Source organism: Sturnira hondurensis, unplaced genomic scaffold, assembly GCF_014824575.4.
Source record: "Sturnira hondurensis isolate 20B ecotype Veracruz unplaced genomic scaffold, ASM1482457v3 Scaffold0010428, whole genome shotgun sequence".
NCBI classification, from domain to species: domain Eukaryota; kingdom Metazoa; phylum Chordata; class Mammalia; order Chiroptera; family Phyllostomidae; genus Sturnira; species Sturnira hondurensis.
This window is the reverse complement of record NW_028083059.1, coordinates 12,953,980-12,976,558: the sequence shown is the minus strand read 5'-3', so window position 1 is coordinate 12,976,558 and position 22,579 is coordinate 12,953,980. Positions and strand designations below refer to the sequence as shown.

General features: G+C 37.0%; 1 non-coding gene across 1 annotated transcript; it reads right to left on the bottom strand.

Annotated features, from left to right (window-relative positions):
* Nucleotides 1-21,442: 21,442 nt before the first annotated feature.
* Nucleotides 21,443-21,606, bottom strand: LOC118995880 (U1 spliceosomal RNA). Its single transcript, XR_005068371.1, has one exon. It is a non-coding gene; the product is annotated as a U1 spliceosomal RNA (small nuclear RNA).
* Nucleotides 21,607-22,579: the final 973 nt, after the last annotated feature.

Below are 22,579 nucleotides of genomic sequence, written 5' to 3'. Positions count from 1 at the left end.
CAAGCTGTGAAATGGGACATTGCACACTGACACGTTTTCCTTGGTAAATTATGACCCATATCATAGCACAGAGTTACATACATTTCATCGACCGACGCTGCAACCAGTTCATTCACCTCAGGCAATGCAGCAAATACATCATGCAAAATACAATCTTCCTGTAGATCAGAGATGTCAAAGGGATAGATATTAAAGACACAGCAAAAATAAAACTCTTACATTGCAATTGTTTGGGGGAAGATGTATATGAAACGTCGGTACGGTTTGTCTCTATCTAACCACAGCTTGCGTGTGCAGAAAAAAATATAAAAAAAGAAGAGTCAAAGTAGGGAAAGTCAATTTCTATGTTTCCCTTTCCCTAATCTGTCACAGGCCAATGATCAGGTTAATGGCCTGGAGAAGAACCTCTCTTGTCAAGGGAAACTGAACTTTTATCACAACTTACCCGACCATCAGTGGGTCGTCAAAAATCAGAGAGAAAAAGAAAACAATTCTCTAAAGATCTTTATTTTTCTCTTGCGGAGCACCTGCTTCCCCGAATGAGGCCAAACTGACTGACAGCAGGTAGTTTCTAAGAAAAACCAGCTACTTTTCTCCCGCAGGCTTCTCAGACCTTGGCGTGGGCTCATTCAGCAGGAAAAGTCAATAGTGCTTGCTGTCAACGCAAAGTGCCTATGTGCATTTTTAAAGGCTCTGCCTTCTTGAAGTTTGTTCATCGGGACCCTCACTGTTAAATAGATTTCTGTGTCAATACGTGCTGCTTCCCACTAATGTTAAGAAATGGCCACAAAGTGCAGGATCAGATGCTGTGTCAGGATGTTGGCAGTGCTGATCCTGTTGGCTGCCCACCCAGCAGGAAACGTCTTAAGAAACTGAGAAGGCTTGGATGAAAAGGACACCATTTCAGCTTCTGTCTTGAAGTGTTAGTATCACCAGGGTACACACACACATACATATAAAAGAGAGGCTAGATATGCAATCAAAATATACTCAGGGGCCTGGATGTTGAGTATCTGTATTATTGAATGGGCACAATGGCAGACAAAGGGTTGTACATAAAAGCCTCAACATTTTGTAACTCACACAAATTATTACAGAGACAGAATCACCAGACCGCCAGTTTCTGTAGATAATATAATTTTTCCTGTTTAAAGTAAGTACCATCGTTCAGCCTACAAATAGGCTTCCCCCAAATTCATGTCTAGATAGAATTTTGGGTGGCGGAAGTAATCTTATAGGTCTGTTTCTTATTCTAAACAAGTCGATTTAAAATGGTTTTGTGTTTTTAAAAGGAAGTTCTTGTTAGTTAATTCGAATTTGAGATGATCTTAGCATGAACCTCTCTGGCTTCAAAATTATTGCAAACATTTACTAAAAATATTAATTTAGATTTATTTTTTCTACCACAAAATATTTTAAATACCTTAAGCATACAATGCATTGTTCTGTGTATCTCATGGCACTGAAAAATAAATTGGCCTCTTTATTAATAAGAGTATAAACTCTAATATCAAGCTGGGGACACAAAAACTAAAGTAAGAATTATAACAGGTATACAGCAGCAATGAAGAAAAAACAATTGCTTAATTATGATAAAAAATAGAGAGCTTTGTGAAACAAATAATTTTTCACCTGATATTTGAAAGATGATCTAATACTATCTCTGAATTTGGATTGAAATTGGGCTGGAAAAGGTCAGCAAAGTATACTACATGGCAAAATTCATATCAATACTGAGGTTATGAATACCTGGTAAGTTAGAAGAATTAGAAGTAATTTATGTCTATATGCATATATGGTGTGGGGAGGGAGATCAACCATTCAGCAAAGTTAGTAAATAAAATAGAGTCAATAACTTAATTTTTGAGAGGTCCTTATTAAACATGGTATATACAATTATGACATCTTAAGTTTATTCATTCATTTATCCAGTCATTTTTTAAACAATAGTTTGTCCTACTATTGACCAGGTTGTGTTTTAGACACTGGAGTCTCAACAGGGAAAAAAACGAGTTTCTTGAAGTTTACATTTTAATAGAGGGAGAAAGAAAATTAATTAATAAAAAAGGTACATACATATCAAGTGAGATTACCTGCAAAGAAGATAAAAAGCAGGGTAACAGAACAGAGACCCTGAAGTGATGGATAGGAAACTGTATACTCTGATTGTAGCAGACCTCTCTAGTGATCACATTGGAGCCAAGATTTACACAGGGGTAAAGGGAAGAATGTTCCAGGCAGAGAGAACAGTAAGTGCCAAGGTCCTGAGGCAGGTAAGACCAATCACCTTTTCCAACTTTCTTATCAAATAAAGATGTACCATTACATAATCACTAGAGTCTGTAGACTCATGTTTAGTTTCCATACATTTCTGATAAACAACATGATGTAATAAAAACAATAAAAATATCTAGGTTTTAAGAAAAAAGAAAACTTTTATTTTTCCTATAAATTCGTTTCTAACAATTCTGAAAATGGGGTGCAATTTTGTGTTAGAACACCGGGATGCACTTTAATTTATTTTGCTGTACTTGAGCATTGAGCATAAATTATTTAGGACTATATTTCCCCTAGTCATATAATGTCATACACTCAGCACAACAATTTTATTACAGTTAAAATTTCAGATGGTTTTATTTTAGAAGTTTATGTTTAAAAAATCAAAATAGTAAAAATGTTTTCTAGTAGAAAAAAAAATGAGCAAAACCCAATAATTGATAAAAATTGGTCCTGTCTAGCTTTTACTTCTTTTAAAAAACAAGAACATTTAAAAAATATGTCTATTGTGAATATTTGCCCAAATGTGCCAAACCCAAAGTGTAGGTATTGTGGAACAATGACATTTTGGCAGTTTTGATAGTTTGCGTATCTACAAAAAAACAAAAAGAAAAGAAAAAAGAAAGAAAACATGTGATCACTGTTCAATTAAGGCTTCCAACACAATTAAGTAAAAGAGTTCAGGCTTACTAAAGAGATATTTAAACATATCCACAAAGTAAGTCAAATTAATAAATAATTTTCTTTTACAAAAGAATAAACTGGAGATATTTTTATATACTTCTTAGTAAGTTACAGACTAGAAACAAAAGTCCAAAATGATGCAGTATGCTATATCTTCTTTTGCCAAAACCTAATTGCTCATATTTCTAGGTAATAAGGAGTTTAAAAAATAAGCATATATATTTAAAAATATATTTTAAAATTATAGTTGATATACAATATTATATTTATTTCAGCTGTGCAACACATTGATTAGATATTTATATACCTTACAAAGTGATTAGTCTGGTACCTATCTGGCACCATACATGGTTATCACAATATTATTATTCAATGGCCAGAAAAAGTCCAGTCATTGTTACTATAACAAAAATAGTTTGCATGACATCAGTGTAACCTGGCAGCCAAGGAGAGTGGACTGGAATGCACATATGTGAACAATGATGATTTTTCTGTACTAGTCAGTGTTGAGTCAGCATGTGTACTGTGTGGCTGTGGCATTCCAAATGACTGAGTGAGTACACCAATGAATCTGCATCAAATTTTGCCTTAATTTTTCCTCTGTGGAAACTATTCAGATGATTCAGAAAACCTTTGGAGACAATGCAATGAGTGCAGCACAAAGAAAAGTGGGGCACAAATACGTCAAAGATGGTCTAGAATGTTGAAAGCGACCTGTGTTCTGGAAGGTGGGCAACAAGCAGAACACCTGAGAATGCTGAATGTGAATGGGATGCAATCAATAAAGATCAGCAACTAGCACTGCGAGAAGCTGATCTGGGGATTCCCCAAACTACTGTGTCTGAGATTTTGATGCAGGATCTTGGCATGAAATGTGTCATGGCAAAATTCATTCTGTAACTTCTGCTACCAGAGCGGAAGGAATATCGTGTTGCAGTTGGGAGAACTGTACAAGGTTCAAGGTGCCTCCTTTGTAGGGGCAGAGGCATCATTGTCCTATGTACATTTTTTCTTATATATCTTTAATAATTGTCTCTATTTTTCATATTACATGGATGGATAATATCTGGGCAGGCCTCTTGTTTCCTATGCTGTACTTTACACCCCTGTGGCTATTTTTATAACTGGTAATCTGAAGTATTTAAGAAGGCATTTTCAATTTGGGTGTAATCTAGTACCTTTCCATGCAGATCACTATTTTTGTTGACAAATTGTTCCTATACGTTTTCTAGGAGGAGATTTACACTCCCACCAGAATATCAGCAACTGATAGAACTGAATAGCAGAGCAAATACTGGACACTCACAAGGTCTGAGGTGCTCCATCATGAAAGCTGGGTGTGACTTAAATGTTCCTGGGAAAGCCAACATAAGCTTGGGCATTACGGCATCAAATGAAAATGAACTCTAAACCTCCCTCCAGTAGAACAGAAAGAGTATGTTGATGGACAACCATGTTTCTGCCCCAAGAATGAAAATTCATTTTCTATTCCATTTGTATTACAGTGACATTTCCACTGAAGGTAGCATAGCGTCTCCATAACACAACAGAATGCCGGCATAACAGGGAGGGGAAGCACATGGGTGCACTCCGAGTTCTTCATTTAGAGAGACAGGCACTCTCTCAGGTTGTTAGCAGCAGGCAAAAGCCAAGCTCAAAATAAAACTTTGTTGAGTATTTGATAGTTGAAGCAAACCCTGAGGAACTAGATTAGCCAAAGGTAATACTCATCTGTAAAGACTGAGAAGGTTTCTGGTTGAGATACTGATTAATTATAGCTGAAGTTAAGGGGCACAACAGTGTGGGACTGAAAATCTGCCCAAACTAGAGGAAAAAGCCAAATTGGGCCTTACTAGACCAAGTGTAGTTGTTGATATTATATCTTTGGGAAAAAACAGAGTTTGACATCAGAAACCTCTTTTGCACACACGTTAGTGTTGTATTAGGAGCTGTTTTTTTTTTTTTCCTGCTGAAGTAGTGGTGTAGATCTTTCTCATTAAGGAAACTTGATAGCATCCTGAGTAAAAGTCTTAGCTGAGACATGGTCATACCTATGTATTGAGTATTTGGGCTATGTGTACCCACAATCACTTCTCTGGCTCCTGAAAAGGCAAATATAAATATATGATACCCTTTAAATATTTAGATCTCAGCAAGGCTTAATCATATTGTGGTTTCTATTTAAATCAGGCAATCAAGGACTTGTCTGGCTACCAGACTTATTATTAGGAAAAAATTAAGCATTAAGGACAAGGATGAAAAATTCTATCTCTTCTTCTTATGCCATGACTAATATAAGATATTGCATTTATTTGATATGTATTTATATATTCCTTCTGTAAATACATGTCACTTTGTTAAATTCTTTGTAGTATAGAATTCAGCACAAAATAGAACTATAGCTATTGTACCTATCTTGTTCTGTACCTGCTCAACAAGTTATTATGTTATGAATATAGTAGATACAAAAATTGACCACAAAGAAATCTTTATTAATTGGTATTTCTAAATATAGAAATATACAAGAAGGTAATATAACAATATGTATAACTATAGTTAAATAGGGAGAAGTATAGAGAACTTTAAATTCAGGTACACATGGTTATAAATCTATGATTTATCATTTGATAAGTATATATCTAATTTGTCTAATTATTTCTATTACTACCATTATTACAAATTAATCTTGAGCTCAGTTTTTAGATCTATACAATGGGAATAAGACCTCCTCACAAGTACCCTCAAAAGATGAAATGAATTTAGGGAATTATGACCAGAGCTCCTGATAAATATTATAAAATCAAAGATTTGTACTTGTTATTGTAGAAAGACTCTAGAAAATAACCCAGATGATTTAAGGGCTGTTTTTTTTAAAAAAATATAATTTCTATACGTACTTGCCTCAACATGAAGTTTTAAAATTATAGGGATATTGATAATTATGAAAATTAAAAAAATAGTGGTTATAGAATGACTCTTCTTAACCATGCTAATAATATATGGCAAGTAATCCTCATCACTAAACTGAAAAAGAGGTACAGTGTTGTCTTCACAGTTTAAAGATGAGAAAATGAATGTTTGGATAGATCCATGCACTGACCTGAAAGTCCAAATCTAATAAATTGCATAGTCAGGAAACATAAAAAGGATATGATGCATAAGCATTTGAACATTTTAAAGAAATAGCATATTAATGTGGCTTAATTTAGATAGTTCATAACACATCTTTGTTAATAAATAATTGGTTAGTAATAACAACAAAAATGTAAAAATAAATTGTATATGTATAATTGTGTGTATATACATATATATACATAAAGCTTTTTATCAAGTGACTAGCAGTTGTATGGCAATTATTTAGATCACTATTAATTGATTATTTCACATAAAAATTGTTATTTATTATTGCTACTTGTGGAGTATAAAAAATTTTTATAGATGAAATCAATGGAGAAATGCCTTAATATTGTTTAACTTATTTACCCCCATGGCTAATAATTAAATTTACCTTTTAAAAAGCAATTTCAAAGACAAGAATATAAAATATGAAATCAATAGTTTGAACTCTATATTCACAATGAATTTCAGAATATAAATCAAATTAATGATAAAGTATATTCTTAAGCACTTAATAAAAATGATTAATATCAATATAAAACAATAACTAAATGAGGTACAGCTTTTCCTAGAACCATAACCAAAATTTAAATGCTGCTTTTTCTCAGCTGTTTCTATTTAGTGTTATAAATATGGGAACAGAGTAATTGCACACTTCTTCTATATCACAAGCACAATATGAAGACTATGAATCAACAATTCAAAAATAATGCTCAAACATGTTCTATTGTCTCACTAACAGTAATATGCTGAGAAGTTTTGGAGAACAATGAGGATATTAGAGATTCTAAAACATGAAGTTGTGAAGGACAGGTATGAATCAATAGAGAAAAATGATTTTCCAGTAAGAGAACAAAGATGAAGCAAGTTCCTTGGCTATTATTGACATAATTTTAGAAAAATTACAGAATTTGTAATGTCGACTAAAAACACTTGGATAAATGGCTGAGAGGAAAAGCATTGTTTTAGAAAATCAGTGCTTCAAATCAGAAAATATGGAATACAAATATAAATATATTCACAGGGAACAAGTGATAGACTTTGAAGTTATATTTATTTTACTCTCACAGTCAAAAACCACAGAATCCACACTCTTCAAAGTGATTAAACAGATTCCAAATTGTAGTTATCCTTCCACAGAAGTATAGCTACAGATGTTTCTAGCTACTATTGAACTTAAAAATAAATATATATATATTTTTATATACATAAAATTCTCTGAATATTTTATTCTCTGAATATCTGTATTTTATAGTCTGAATATAAATAAATATTCTCTGAGTATACATATATATTTTTTCATTTCATTTAAAATAATGAAACAAGATTTCATTTAAAACAATTTTTATTCTAATGAAATAGTTGTGTGAACTTAAGCTAGGCTCTGTTTTAAGCTCTTTACATATGTTTATTTAATCCTCATAGCAGCTCTGCGGGCAGGTAGTGTATAATGATCTTGTTAAGGAGAAAGAGCCAGATACTCACAAATTATATATATATATATATATATATCTTGTTCAAAATCCCACAATTAGCATGTGTGCTCCTTTAAATATCATAGTGCTTTCTGTAGACAACAGCTTAATAAGGTTAATATTTTTATTATTAGTAGTATTATAAGAAGTAATATATCTATTTAGTACTATATCATTCCTAAATGCTTTTTCATCTAGTGAGGTGTTTGGTTTTTTACAGAAATTTTCTACTGAATGGGCTGAGTACTATCACTTTAAAGAATGAGGCAGGTAAATACTATGTCTCAGCCAAGAGACTGCAGAGAGGGAGCAGAAGCTTGGGTTTTGTGATTCCCTGGTCCAGGACGATTTCCAGATTTTCAGATGCTGTGTCACTGCAGTAAAATTCTTTTAGCTAAAAGATCCTCATAAATCACACACACAGACACACACACTTTAAAGAACTGTAAATGGAAATGAGTTAAAGTAACTGTATAGTGTGCACTATATTTCAAATATACATTTAAGTACTGATGCAGCGTAGGTCCATGGAAATAATAGTTATGACTAAATTCGGCTTCTAATCTCTTTTATAAAAAATAATTCTGAGGAGTTCTGATCAAGATGGTGGTATAAATATGGTACACAGAACTTCCTATAATCACCTGAAAATTACAAACAACCATTATTCAGAATGCCTGAGAAAGACAAAGCCACATTGAGACAGGTAAAGAGGGGCAAGACTCAGACAGGCTGGTCCCAAACACACACGTGGCTGTTAGCAATTGGGAGGGATGTCTCAGATGCGAAGGTCCTGCTGAGGAGTGGGGGTTCCTGGCCCCATATCAGAGTGCCCAGGCAGCTCAGGATTCCAGTGCCAGGAGAAGTCCCCAGAACTTCCGGCTGTAAAAACCAGTGCAGATTGTGACTGAATGAGACAAAGCTTCCTGGAATCTTAGGTGTTTCTCTTAAAGGGTCTGCACATGGACGTACTGAAACTAATTCATTCTGAGCTTGAGGACTGGGGCAGCAACTTGAAAGGTGGCAGAAATATAAGGGAAGGACCTGAATTGTCTGATGTCAGGGTGAGAGCTGGAGGGGCAGCTTTCTGCCAGACAGAAGTGCTGGCATAAGCCATGGTTTCTTTTCTGGGCCTGCCACTGCAAAAACCAGCAAGTGGGCTTATATCTGAGTCTCCATCAACCCACTCTCATGGTTTAACCTTCCCTGGTGATTCGGAGATCCTGCCTCATCCAGCTACTGTGTCCACTCAGGCTGTTTCCAGTGGCTTTTTTTTTATAAACAGTCTCTAATGTCTCATGCTTAGGAATTTTATAAAATCAAATAGGCAGCACCTGGGCTCTGCTTATTCCATACCCCATAACTCTTGCTAACTGGCCCCAGGCCTGGAACTAGCAGCAGGCTGCCTTGGCTTGCAATTTGGCCTCTAGTGGGTCCCTTAAGCCCAGCACAATTAGAAGCCATAAGCAGATCACTCCATAGTCCACGCTAGGTGGCCTCAGGCATGGCACAGGGTGTAGTTGAACTTGCACCTCACCGAAGACCCCAGAACCAGTGTATGGTGTAGACAGCTTCAGTACCACCCAACCATTCTTCAAGAGACACACTCAAAGCCAGACTCAGTGGGCACCAAAGCTTCACTAAAGCAAATACTGCTCTGTAGGGTCTCCTGTGCAGAACAGCTTTTTTTCCTGTAGTTGAAGCTCATACTTGAAGCTAGTTGGCCTGGGGTCAATCCCTTCCAGTGATGTGCCAATAGCAATCAAGGCTCAATTACAACAGGAGAGTGCACAAAGCCCAAATAGGGGGTGCATGCCCAGCTAGGGTGACTGGGAAGGCTGCACCACTGGGGCCTGTAGGACAACTACTAAATAGGGCCACTCTACCAAGTTTGGGAGACATAGCAGTTCTACTTAATACATAGAAACAAAAATAGGGAAGCAGACAAAATAAGGAGACAAAGAAACAGATTCCAAATGAAAGGAGAAATCTTCAGAAAAGTAATGAAATGAAATAGATGCAAGCAAACAACCAGTTACAGAGTTCAAAACAATGCTTAAAAGGATGCTGAAGCAACTTGGTGAGAACTTCAACAGCATAAAAAAGGACGTGGAAATCATAAAAAGAACCAGTCAGAAATGAAGGCTATACTAACTGAAATGAAGAATATATTATAGGGAATCAACATTAGAATAGGTGAAACAGAGACTCAAATCAGTGATTTGGAATATAAGGAAGCAGAAAACACTTCAGCAGAAAACACTACAGAAAAATAGGCATTCCCCAAAAAAAGACATTCTAAAAAAATGAGGATACTTTTAAGAGCCTCAGGAACAACTTCAAGCATATCAACATTCCCATGATGGGGGTGCCAGAAGAAGGATTAAAAAATGAAAAGCTAGTTGAAAAAATAATGATGGAAAACTTCCCTAACCAGGTGAAAGAAATAGATATACAAATCCAGGAAGCTTAGAGCGTTCCAAACAAGATGAACCCGAAGAGGTCCACACCAAGACACAACATAATTAAAATTCAAAAACTTAAAGACAAAGAGAGAATCTTAAAAGCAGCGAAAGAAAAGCAGTTATTTTCAGGGGAGCTCCCATAAGACTGTCAATGATTTCTCAACAGAAACTTTGCAGGCCAAAAGGTATTGGCCTGAAATATTCAAAATGATGAAAAGCAAGGACCTACAGTCAAGATTACTATAACCAAGAAAGCTGTCATTTAGAAATGAAGAAAATATAAAGAGCTTCCCAGACAAACAGCGTAAAGGAGTTCATCAGCATGCAAACAGTATTACAAGACATGTTTAAGAATCTTTTTTAAGAAGAAAAAAAGATAAAAATATGAAAAATGACAATAAATACATATTCACCAACAATTACTTTAAATGCAATTGGATTAAATGCTCCAATGAAAAGATGTACAGTAACTGAATAGGTAACAAAACAAGACCCTTACATATTCTGTCTATAAGAAACTCACTTAAGATCAAAGGATGCACACAAACAGAAAGTAAAGGAATGAAAAATGGAAACAAAACAACAACCCAAAAAACCTGGTGTAGCAATACTATACCACACAAAATAGACTTTAAAACAAAGGCTGTAACAAGAGACAAAGAAGAAACAAACAGCTCTCTTTCTGAGTATTTATTCAAAGAAATCCAAAATACTAAATTGAAATGACATATGTATCCACATGTTCATTGCATTATTATTTACAATAGCCAAAATATAGAACAAATGCAAGTATCTATCTATAGATGAATGCATAAAGAAGTAGTATATATAAACAGGGAAATGTGACTCAACCATAAAAAAAGAATGAAATTTTGCCATCTGCAACAACATGGATGGACTTAGAGGGTATTATGATATAAAAAATAAGTCATATAGAGACAGGCAAATTCCAGATGATTTTACTTATATGGAATCTAAAAAACAAAGTAAACAAATAAGCTGAACAGAAACAGATTTATAGATACAGAGAATATTTTGATCGTTGCCAGATGGAAAAGATTTAGAGGGATGGCTGAAAAAGTTGAAGGAATTTAGGAGTACAAATTGATAATTACAGAATAGTCACAGGGATGTAAAGTGCAGCATAGGACTAGTCAATAATATTGAAATAACTATATATGGCAAGATGGGCACAAGATTTATTAGCACAATTACTTTGTAAGTTATATAAATGTCCAATCATGGGGTTGTACATCTGAAAGTAATATAATGTTGTACATGACCTTTAAAGTTTCTTTTTAATTTATTGACTCTTATAATAAATTATATTCTCTTATAATATTATTGACTATATTCCCTATGCTGAACTTTACATACCTGTGATTATTTTTTGACCGCTTTGTACTTCTTAATTGCTTCATCTCTTTCATTTGGGCTCCCAATTCCCCTCCCCTTTGGCAACTATCAGTCTCTTCTCTATATGTATAAGCCTGTTCCAATTTGTTTGTTCCTTTATTTTCTTCTTTTGATTACACAAGTAAGTGAAATCATATGGCATTTGCCTTTCTCTTTTTGACTTATTTCACTTAGCATAATAACCTCTAGATCCATCCATGCTGTCACAAATGGTAAGATTTCATTTTTTATGACTAATATTCCACTGTATATATGTACAGATGCAGACACCGACCTGCAGTGTCTGTGTCATTATAGATGAAATGAGACATTCACACGGACTACTGAGTCCAGTGGAGGAAAAAGGACAGCGTGGTTTTTCTCTCAAGGGGAGCTAAAGCCGCAGGCCCTGCCAAGACTGGTCTTTATTGGGTTTCTCAGCACATTACATGATGGTCCTCATTTACTATGCACAGGTTGCTTTAGGAGGTTACCTTTTACAGACAACAAAGAAGCCAATGCCGCTAATCACATCACAGAAGAGGGATATTTGCAAATAAAAAGGCAAAAGTGGTTGAACAGTTACACTGGTCCTTAGAAGGTTTAGCATGGATTTTAGGAAGTTACTTTACAGTAAATGTTTGCCACAAATCTGGGTGAGGAGGGAGTTTTTAGCAAAAAGCAAGACTCAAAGCAGTCTAGGCATATTGCAGGCCCGATTCCCCATGGGAGAACCTATCTGTGGGCGTGGGTCCTGTGCATCTCCAATTGGGAGCTGGGCCCACGCCATGCAGAATGGTCTCCTACAATGTACCACCACATTTTTCTTTTCTTTTCTACTTATGGGTACTTAGATTGCTTCCATAGCTTAGCTATCGTTAATTATGCTGCAATTAACATAAGAGTGCGTATATGTCAAATTAGTTTCTTGGGTTTCTTTGAATAAATACCCAGAAGTGGAAATGCTGTGTCATAAGGCAGTTCCATTTTTAATTTTTTGAGAAATCTTTATACACTTTTTTATAGTGGTTGCACCATTTTGCATCTCTCCCAACAATGCACAAGGGTTCCCTGTTCTCCATATTCTTGTAAATACTGGTTGCTTGTTGATTTATTGGTGATAACCATTCTGACAGGTGAGAAGTGTTATCTTATTGTGGTTTTAATCTGCATTTATCTAATGAGTGGTGATATTATATTTTCATATGTCTATTGGCCATTTGTATGTCTTCTTTGGAGAAGTGCTTATTCAGGACATCTGTCCATTTTTGGTTGTTTAATTATATGAGTTCTTTATAAGTTTTGGATATTAACCCTCTTGTCAGATGTATCATTGACAAACATGTTTTCCCATTCAGTAAGTTTTTGTTTCATTTTGTTGATGGCTTTCTTCTCTGTGTGTACATGTCTTAGTTAATGTAGTTCTATTTGTTTAATTTTATTTTGTTTCCCTTGTCTGAGGAGATATATGAATAAAAAGATTGCTCAAAGAAATGTCAGAAATTTTACTGCCTCTGTTTTCTTCTTGGAATTTCATGTTTTTTAGTCTTACAGTTAAGTCTTTTAAGAAGGGAGGTGTGTCTGTATTCTGTTCTTCTCCTTTCTGCTGGACGGATGCTGATGTCTAGGACATCCATTAGTGGAAATCATTCTATGGTGTGCAGAGATTCACTACTCACCTGATAGTAGGAACACCCATGTTGGACTTGTACATAAACAAGAAATAAATTTCTATTCTTTAAGGCTCTTGAAATTTAGAGTTTACTTCTTAGAAGAGCTACTATAACCCAAACTGACAAAGACTACAATTATTTGAGTTGTGGCCAACATTGCCATCTAAAGTTAAATTAGATAAATTAAAATCTGTACTCTATTATATTTGAAACAGGGTACCTTAAGTATCCAAAAATTTTGCAAACAATAATGCGATTTCTGAATCAAAAGATGATGGGTTTCATGCTACAACCGAAGAACCCAAAGATCACCTTTTTCTTCTTTTTTTTTGTATAGTATTTATTTATGGTCTCTCTTTTTCAAAAATGCAATCATGTTGTAGATATGAATTGTTTAGCCAATATTTTTACTTAATCATACTGTGTGTACTAAAAACACACATTGTAGAATATTTTTTCCACGTCAACAAACACAGATCAGTAGTAACTGGTTCTCAAAGAGGTCATTCTGCTTCATATGGGAGTGTGTTGGAAGCTCTGGGGGGCTTCTTGTTTGAAGGGGGTCCTGTAATCTAATGGGTAGAGACCTAGGGATGCTAGACATTCTACACTGTGGATTCAATCCCTCACCTGATTCTTCTCCTTTTTATGATATGGATGGTGTGAAGGAATTATTACTGACGATAGTAAGGCAATTATATGCTTTTTAATAAAATGAAAGTAAGGCATATTAAGAACAACACATACATGATAAAATACAGCAGTAAAATTAACTTTTAATTTGTTATGTATTGTAAGGCAAGGACAAAGTCTTCAAGACTTACAAACTTGGGCTTGTATGTTGGTTTTATTTCTTACAACCTGGGTATCTTTAGATGAGGTTCTTAATATTTACACCACATTTGTAGAATAACACTCCCTTAGACTTTATCTTTGTTGTGGCTGTTGTTTTTGTTGGTGATGGTGGTCATGGTGGTGGTGGTATGTGTGTTTATGTGTGTGTGTGAGAAAGAAATTTAGAGAGAGGGAGAGAGAGAGAATGATATGTCAGGTGTTAGCACAGTGTCTAGAATACAGTAACCTCCAATTCTACTTAGTTATTATGCCACAATAGAAATGAATAAAATAAAAATCATTGAATTGACTTTTCTTTAGCAGAGTTTGAAAGTGTGATTGTTAGTGTGTTGTGGACCAGGTAACATAAAAAAGGACAGCCTGGTACACACAGGAGGTGCTTGAAGGAAATATTCCCATTTGACCACCCAGAATAGCAATAGTTATAATAAAAAAATACATAACAGTGTTCTCGATTACCTCCACCTGGAAAGACCATCCTACTTCCTCCTTAACTAGGCTCATGCTCTTTCTCTAACTGTTGCCCAAAGACTACCTTCTTTAGGAAGGCTTTCTTGACCACACAGACTGTTAGGTAAGCCTCATCCGGACACCTACTGCCCTTGGGCTGCATCTGCCACAACTTCTCCCACCATGTTATAAATGTTAGCTTACCTGAGCTCATTTTCTCACATGAGATGAGCATCGAGTACGGTTTCTGACAGTGGAGGTAGAGACTGAATTAGACAGGAATCTCAGGGATAGATGAAACTAGATTAAAAAATAAAAAAGCAAAAGACTGGGGATTCAGAGCAATGGGAGGAGGAATTCATGTATGGATACAGCACAAAGAAGCATGGATGTTGGAAAGCCCGGGGTGAGTGCCGCAAGTTTTTGAGTTTAGTTTAATCACGAAGTGAATGAGTGTGATGAACTGGAACGTCCTTTGAAGAAATATAGTGAGGTGTTATAATTTAAATTCTAGGTTAATTATTTAGATACTTATTCTAAAAGGAAAGGCAACCCCAAGAGGTTTTTTTTTTTAATAATGTAAATGACATAAGGCTGTGCTTCTAAAAATTACTCTGGCAGTGATGGATAGGGCAGGTTGTAGAGAAGATTCCTTATAGTATGGAATCTAGTTGGGAAACTCTTTCCTTGGCAATGTAAAACCCCTAAACCAAGGCATTAAGAGATGTTTATTCATTTTTAAGAATGGCAGGGAAGGCTTTTACACTCACTATAAAAGTCCCCAAATCTGCGCCAGTACAAATAAATGTTATGGGTGCATGAGGATACGATTGCATCTGACATGTATAATTGATCAAGTGGACTCAGAATTCTGTGATCTTCCAGAAAGGCAAGTAAAGTCTATTTTTGCCAAATACAGTGCTAACAGAATGTATCCATGGCTTTATACTGATAGTGGAAAGTGTGCCCTCTGGAATGCAGGTAAAGTTATGAAGCCAGACTGTGCTAAAATAAAAAGTATAGAAATACCCAACTGTTTGATTCTCTGCTTCACCCTCCAAGCATTCTCTGCTCCCAATATAATGATAAGAAAGAGTAAACAAATGTCCTACACCAAGGTTAATAAAACTTTAACACTGTTTCTAAAGGCTCGCTTAGGTTGAGGCAGAAAGCCCACAATGGGTAATGGCAAATTAGGGTGGCAATTATTCTGATCTGACATTTTGTGGGTTACAATTCAGAAATAAGGTATGAACGAAGGGCATGCTACTTCAGATAACACACTTCTTGGAAAGTATCGTGAGGCATAAGGGGTGAATTAGAGTCTCCAGTAATCTGGGAAATGTGTTATCTATTTGTAGCAAAACTCTCTGGATACATTAATGCCATACACACAGTGTTAGATGTACTAGTTTTGTGTGTGAACTGATTGTACCATGTAAAACATATGTTTAAAACATATTTGCTCTTGCAAGGTGGCAATGGCCTCTGATTCAGAAGCATCAGCTTTGCCATTAGCAACTGATAGGTGGGTAGACCATGACTTCACTACTGTGAGCCTTTATCAGAGATGTATGAACAGGGAGCTGGAGACGGTCCTATTAAAATAATCCCNTTAATGCCATACACACAGTGTTAGATGTACTAGTTTTGTGTGTGAACTGATTGTACCATGTAAAACATATGTTTAAAACATATTTGCTCTTGCAAGGTGGCAATGGCCTCTGATTCAGAAGCATCAGCTTTGCCATTAGCAACTGATAGGTGGGTAGACCATGACTTCACTACTGTGAGCCTTTAGCAGAGATGTATGAACAGGGAGCTGGAGACTGTCCTATTAAAATAACCCCAATTCTGTTTATTTCAGTTGAGCCCTTGTAATGACTCCTTCCATTGGCATGTCTGTATTTATGTAAATGAATGGAGTAAGGTAGTTTAAAACTACATTTTTAATGTACAGCTTTTTCCCCCTTCTATATAATTTTGTCTGGTTTTCAGAATGTGACTGCTAGTTAATGGGTTTACATTTGACTGACAGAAAGTGGTTTCTCATTCAGCCACCATCAAAACACCCTGACACTTCATCCTCGAAGATGTTTCAATAGTTAAAGAGACTGTGTTGGACAAAGAATCATTTTAAGCTGGCTGTTTCTTTCTCTCAGTGAGTACCACAGGGAGACCCACCAGGCGCAAAGACCCGTCTTTAATCTGTGCTGCTAAGGGAAATCAAAGGGAGTGAGTTAAAACCAAGTGTAGCTTCTTATGCTCATTGGAGAGTCTTTCTTTCTGCTCCATTTGATATAACAAACACGATCCTCAAAGCAAGTCAAGCACAGGTTCAGAACCCACTGCTCCTTGACCTTGGCTTCCTCCCTGCTTCAACAGACATTCCTGGAATTTCTTGTGATGTCAGATCACAAAGGTACGTGAAGTGTTCATACCCTGGGAACCGCGAGGATGTTTTATTTTTATATTCTTTTTCTCTGACTCTAGTAAAATAATATGAAGTTCTTTGATGGCTTTATTTAAGGTTTTTGATAAATCTGTTGTGTTTCAAAGCATGAAAGGGGTGATAACAAAAAAGCTCTGTCCTGACTGTTTCCAGACATGGGGCCTTTTTAGGACTGTCCCCAAGGCCGCAGTGACAGGTGCCAGCCCAGGCTCACTGCTGGCAGCTGCGGGAATTTCACCCCACCCAGTAGACATGTACCTCCAGATGTGGTACATAAAACATACCCCGCAACACGCATTTTCCAACATGGAATTTTATATTATAATTTGGGGTCTTAGAGCATCTAAGAAGATTTTTTAAAAATTACCTTTTCTTCATATGTTCCCTAAAATTAATGTTATTCACTGAACACATTGATAAAACTGCAATTAAAAATTAAATTTAGCCCTGGCTGGTGTAGCTCAGTGGATTGAGTGCGGGCCTGCGAACCACATGATCACAGTTCGATTCCCAGTCAGGGCACATGCCTGGGTGCAGGCCAGTTCCTGGCAGGGGACTCACCAGAGTCAGCCATACATTGATATTTCTCTCCTTCTCTCCTTCCCCTCCTCTCTAAAGATAAATAAATAAAATCTTTAAAAAAATTAAATTTAAAAATGATGGTAGCATAATTATCAAAATTATCATCAACGTTATTAGTAATGCTAACAAATGGTCTACATAGGAGTGAAAGCATGTTTTTTTAAATCTAAATGCTCTCCTTCCTTGTTTTTCCATACCATGCAAAGTTTTATCCATCTGTAAAAGGCTTTCCTGTATCTTTGAATTTTCAATCAGACTGACCAGAATTGTATATTAAAATAAGAGCTATAGATTGTGAGATAAAAAGAAGGACAATGGAAACAAGTGGATTTAATACATATTCATTCATTTAATACATTTTAATTATGTGCACTCTTCTAAGCACTAAGAGTGCAGTGATGATTTTTCAAATGAATTATCTAGATTTTATATATATCTTTTTAATAAATGATTTAAACACTTATACATTTAAATATTGAACAGTATATTTCAAAGAATCAACATATTTTCAGCTTTATTGAGGCATAATTGACAGATAATATTGCAATATATTTAAAATGTACAATGTGATGATTTGATATATGTTCATATTGTGAAAGGATTCCCCCAATCAGGTTGGTTAACACATCCATCAGCTCACACAGTTACCTTGCAATATATCTTTTCTGAGTGTCTACTACTTACCAGGCTTTGAGCTAGATTATTCATAATTAGCCTATACTTCTGCATTCCACAGACAGAATCCAACAGGAAGAAGAAGGCAGCCAATCATTACTCAGAATACGGGGGAAACCTGCTTTAGAATGAAAGTAACAATTGAGTGCTAGGATATTCAAGAGAGATCTTATGAGGATAAAGAACATGACACAGAAAGGCTTTGGCCAACACAGGCAGGAGGAAGGGCACGAGCAGAAGCTCAGAATGTGGGAAACCATGAAGCAAATTTTTTTTCGAAGGAATAGTCTGCTTTGTCTGGTGCTTAGTATGGGGATGGATAAAAGAAACTCCACTTAGAAAGGCTAGAGAAGGTCCCATTATGAAATGACATGAGAGCTAAGTTAATTAGTATATGTTATACTGTTAGCAAATGGCCAGTAAGAAAGTAAGAAAAACAGTGTCTTAATGGAAGTTATGTTTTTTTAAAAATGCCTTTTCTTTTAGGAGATTATAATATTGGGACAAAACTAAAATGAAGGCAGAGACACTACTTGGGAAGTTCTTGTAACTATACTCCGAAAACATCGTTCAGAGGAATTGCCACATTAGATTGTAATAGGTCAGTAGTGCAACTCCCCGATCTGCTCTCATCACTAGCAGCCACATCACAATGATTCTGTTTCCAAGGCTGTACATTACTTCTGCGGGGAGTAAAGACAAAAAGAAAAGAATGAGTGGCTGTATTCAGAGACAGAAAGAGTATCTACCCATTGCGAGAGTGCTGAATGAGTTGTGAAAGGATATGAGAGAAGCAGGAAGAGGGCAGCAGGGTCGGCGAGTTTATCCTGCACTGTCACCCAGAGCGAAGCTGAAAATAAAAATAAAGAGGGGAACATCCACATGAAATAAACAACTGAGGACTACTTGAGGAGGAGACACTTAACCGAGGATGGGTGGAAGCCACCTTGTGGCCAGTGGAAAGAAGAGGGATGGGAGAGGGGTCGGCACGGCTCTCACGGATGGTGGTTGGCACCAATATTATGGCGGCACCTGCAGCTGCTGCCCAGCTGAGGCGGCTTTCTAGGGAGAACAGTGAGGCCTGGACTTCAGACCCGGCTCCCAAGCACAGAGAGCCAGTGTTGGGATCACCCACCCATGCAGCAGCCAATGATGAAAGGCCACAGGTTTGTTTTGTCCACTGAGGAAAGACAGTCCTGCTGGAGATGAAGCTACTCTTTCCCCCCTTTTCCCCTTTCTTTTGTTCTAAGGGGCCAATGCACAGGTTTCACATTCTGGGCTACTTCCCCTTTGCTCAGGAGAAGGGAAGGTAGCATGGTCTGCAGTCAGGTGCGGAGAGTCTGGAGTGGGAGAGGCCTGGGGGAGCAGCTGCTGGGTTCCCAGTGCTGGGGTGTAACACCACAATGCAGCAGTCATTTGGGGAGAAAGCAAACCCCTCCCAGGGAAAAAATAGTGACCCCATCCTGTAGGAAAACTGCTAGCCCCCAACCTCTGAAAGTCTCACAGCACCCTCTGGAATCCTGCTTGCTACACACTTTGAAAACCTGTTTGCTCTACTCAGCATCTTTCTTATTTTCCTTCACTTGCATCTTATACCCCGCTGAGGAAACAGCAACATAGGCAGATTCAGGGATGCTAGTGACTGGCTTTAGGGTACAGCCATTCCACACACTTTCCTGGAAACTGGACTGGCATTTCCCCTTCACATGAGTGCCTAGAAACACCATCAGACCCAAATTCTGGGCTCTGGAAACCCCACCTGCTAATCTACTGTTAGCGGCTTCACCCCGCCCGTCCAGGGAAATAATCTGGGACAGACTCAGACATGTGAACACACCTGCCATCTTCCCCGGAGTCTGAAGAAGACCTCCCACAGGAGATCCAGAGGGCCGATCCTCCGAATTTCACCAGAAGCCCTCTCAGAAACAGAGAGGTCAGTAGCCAGATGAAGACTAATGGCAGGCACACAGACAGAGTCAGGTGGAGGTCATGCCCGCAGTGTTGTTGGTCATTAGTTGACTCACCCCTGAGCCCGTACTGATAAAAACCCAGACATACTGAGCAGTGAGGACCATCCCGGATGCAGCAAAGCCTGAAGGAGACAGCCACAGACTATGGATCACCTGTAGTTTTCAACAGGCTGTCCAGAGCTAGATAGGTACAACACCCAACACTAGTTTATACAGCTTTAGAACACTGGATGCATATCCAGGAGGAGAAGCCAACAGGCAAAGACATAAATGTTTTAATCATTAGCCATCAGAGAGAGGCAATTTAAAACCACAGTGAGGTATCACTTCATACCTGCCAAAATCACTATCATTAATATATCAGCAAACCACTGTTGGCAAGGGTGTGGAGAAAAGGGAACTCTAGTGCACAATTGGTGGGAATGCGAATGGTACAGCCGGTGTGTAAAACGGGATGAAATTTCTTCAAAAAATTAAAAATGAAACTGCCTTTTGACCCAGGAATACCACTGCTGGGAATGTATCCTAAGACTCCCAAAACACCAGTTCCAAGAATTTATGCACCTTTATTTTCATAACAGCATGTTTTATAATAGCAAAGTGTTGGACACAGCCTAGTGGCCATCAGTAGATGAATAGATAAAAAAATCGCAACAACTGTGGTATATTTACACAATGAAATACTAGACAGCAGGAAAAAAGAAGGAATTCCTACCTTTTATGACAGCGTGGATGGATCTGGAGACTATATGCTAAGTGAAATAAGCCAGTTGGTGAAAGATAAATATCATATGATCTCACTTAGAAGAGGGATCAAATGAATGAGATAAACTAATGAGCAAACAAGAACCAGTGGCACAGAATTATGGAACAGACTGATACTGGTAAGAGGGACAAAGAGAGGTAGGGACTGTTTGAAAGAACATGAAGGAATTAGTCAAAGGATGTGTCTGAAAAACTTATGGAAATGGAGAATGTGGAGAACAGTGTGGGCATTGACTGCGGAAGTGAGGGACAAGCTGGGCAGAGGGAGGTGAAAGGGGAAAATTGAGACAACTTTAATAGCATAAACAATGACATTATTAAAGAGATACAAGAGACTGATGAAAATGATGATTGAGAAAAGACTTCTGAATTTGGCAAAATCTCAGTAGGTGACAGGTTATACCACATTCTTCTTGAACCACCCTTTGTTATCTTTTAATATTTTATGTTGGGATTTCTTTTGTGCTCTGAAAAACATTTGAATGAAGTTACAAATATGTCACTTTGTTCCTTGATTATCACTGTGCTCGTTTCCAGACACACTATGTCCTTCAAGACAAATGAGTTGTCTTTAGTTTGTTTCTTTGGTTGTTTGTTTGTTTTTAACTAGGGGAGAGCAAAAATGCCACCCCCCACTACCACAAATTATGCAGCCGAGTTTCCCACATTTGGGCAAATCACAGGGGTCAGCACATCCAGAGGGCAATGGATAAGCCTGGCCCTGGGAAAACCACCTTCATGATCCTGGTTTCTCTTCTGCCAGGTAAGTATCTGTATTTGTTTTAAAATAAGGGCCTTAAGGGAATGAGTCCCATAAATTATTTTTTCAGTTGCATTTTTCTTTTATTGCTTCATGAACCATGTAATTGTATAAAGTAATATTACCCTTTTTCCTTAGCACTATCTTCCATAGACACCTGTATATCTGTAGTGAAGGTCCTTTATGTAAAAAGGAAGAAAAAGTTTCCCTTATCATGAGGCAACTCTGTAAAAATTGGTTCTGAGATGTCAATTAAAATATGCAACAGTAGAAGTGAATAATTTGTATTTACACACATGTGGCTTTTCCCTGTCAAGGAGAAGGGTTGTAATTCTTTTTTTAATCATTATACTCCGCTCTCTGCAGTAAAGTCAGATTGAGTTGTTCTGCTGACAAAATTGTACAATTCAGACAAAACGGACTTTCAAAGTTGCATTTCAAGAAGCTAAACTCACTGTTTATAATAGATCAGGGCACTGGAGCTGGAACTCACGCAAGAATAAGGCTACTCAGCAGTGCAACTATTCTTTATTTTAATTTGTGCCTGAGAAGTTTGTGAGACACAAGGCATTTAAAATTAAGGATAAGACGTTTCTCCCATCATTTCCATTTCATCATATGCAATGCTTGATTACAATGTAGCTTACTTAAAGCTGCAAATCCTCCAAATTATGGTGTTTGTTTATAGCCTGCTGAGAGGGAAATTAGATATAGAACTCCTGTCTTCTGTTAATGGGAGTTGCATGCCTAAGTCCCTAGAAGACTGAAACAAATGTATGCTTATGAGTCAGCATTACTGGGTTTTCTAGGTCTTTACCTTTTAAAAGTGTCATTAGTCTGAATAATAGCCAATCCCCCTGGTTACTCAAAACCAAGTCCCAGCTCCTGAATTTGGAAGCTCATGGATTTCAGCTTTCACAAATAACCTAAACTATCCTCAAAGCCGAATACTCCCATTGTTATTGTCTTTTATTCATTTGGGAT